Consider the following 2056-nt stretch of genomic DNA (forward strand, 5'->3'; position numbering starts at 1 on the left):
TTCTTCCTCAAACGGCGGAACGCTTTGACTCGGTGAGTTTTCGCGGATTCCGACTTCGATGCCTGGTTGCCCAAATTCCTGTTGCCCATTTGAATTTTCGGGGTGACCCTCTTGAGCATGTAAATGCTTCCGCTACTTGTTGTACATTCAGACTTCTTCCGCAAATTGGCGAAAGGCCTTTGACTCGATGAGTTTCACGACATTCCGACTGTTCGATGCCCCGGTTTGCCAGAAATTCAGTTGCCCTTTTCAATTTTCGGGTGATCCATCCTTTGAGCATGTATGCTTCCGCTACATTGTTCTAACATCAGACAACCTCCGCAAACGGCGAAACCCGCTTTGACTAGGAGAGTTTCGCTGCATTTCCGATCTTCGATGCCCCGGTGCAAATTCAGTGCCTTGAATTTCGGTGATCCCTCTTTTGAGGATGTAATGCTTCCGCTACCTGTTGTACATCAGACTTCTTCCTCAGACGGCGAAACGTTTGATCGGTGATTTGTCGGCGCGAATTTCCGACTTCGATGCCCCCGGAATGCCGAATTCAGTTGCTTTGAATTTCTGGTGATCCCTCTTCGAGCATGTATACTTCCGCTAACTTGTTCTACATCAGACAACTTCCCGCTAAACGGGCGAAACCGCTTTGACTTCGGAAGAGTTCCCGGCAATCCGTACTCGATGCCTCCGGTTTGCGCGAAATTCAGTTGCCTTTGAATTTCGGGTGATCCCTCTTGAGCATGTGTGGTTCCACTACTTGTTCTACATCATACTTCTTCCTCAAACGGCGAAACGCTTTGACTCGGTTGGGGAGTTTCGCGCAATTTCCGCCTTCCATTGCCCGGATCGCCGAATTCAGTTGCCTTTTGAATTTCGGGTTGATCCGCTCTTGAGCATGTATGCTTCCGCTACTTGTTCTATCATCAGACAACTTTCCGGGCAAAACCGGCGAAACGCTTTGACTGGGAGAGTTTCCCCGCAATCCGACTTCAATGCCCCGGTTGCCGAAATTTCAAGTTGCCTTGTGAATTTCGGGGTGATCCCTCTTGAGCATGTGTGGTTCCACTACTTGTTCAACATCATACTTCTTCCTCAAAACGGCGAAACGCTTTGACTCGGTGAGTTTCACGGCATTCGGGACTTGCGATGCCCGGTTTGCCCAAATTCTGTTTGCCTTTGATTTCGGGTGTCCCTCTTGAGCATGTATGCTTCCGCTACCTGTTGTTCATCAGGACTTCTTCCGCAAATGGCGAAAGCTTTGACTCGATGAGTTTCGCGATCATTCCGACTTCCGATGCCCCGGTTGGCCGAAATTCAGTTTGCCTTCAATTTTCGGGTGATCCACTTGGAGCATGTATGCTTCCGCTACTTGTTTACATCAGACAAGTTCTCGCAAACGGGCGAAACGCTTTGATCGGTGAGTTTTCGCGGGCATTCCGACTCAATGCCTCTGTTGCCGAAGATCAGTTTGGCTTTTGAATTTCGGGTGAATCCCTCTTTTTTAGCATGTATGCTATCCCGCTATCTTGTTCTATCATCAAGACAACCTCCCCAAAAGCGGCGAAACGCTTTGACTCGGAGAGTTTTTCACGGCAATTCCGACTTCGATGCCCGGTTTGGCCGAAATTCAGTTGGCTGAAATTTCGGGTGATCGCTCTTTGAGCATGGTTATTGCTTCCCCGCTACCTTGTTGTACAATCAACTTCTCCTCAAAGCAAACCTTTGGACTCGGTGAGTTTCGCGCAAATTTCCGATTTCCATGCCCCGGATGCCCGTAAATTCAAAAATGCCCTTTGAATTTCGGGTGAATCCATCTTGGAGCATGTATGCTTGGCGCTGCTTGTTTTCTATCAATCAGACAAGTTCCGCAAACGCGAAAGCTTCGACTCGGTGGTTTCGGTCGGCATCCGACAATCAATGCCTCTGGTTGCGAAAATCAGCTTGCCTTTGAATTTCGGGTGATCATCTGCTTGAGCATGTTGCTTCCGCTACTTTTTTGTTCTACATCAGACCAACTTCCGCAATAACGGCGAGAACGCTTTGACTCGGAGAGTTGTCCCGG

Source organism: Populus alba, chromosome 2, assembly GCF_005239225.2.
Source record: "Populus alba chromosome 2, ASM523922v2, whole genome shotgun sequence".
NCBI classification, from domain to species: domain Eukaryota; kingdom Viridiplantae; phylum Streptophyta; class Magnoliopsida; order Malpighiales; family Salicaceae; genus Populus; species Populus alba.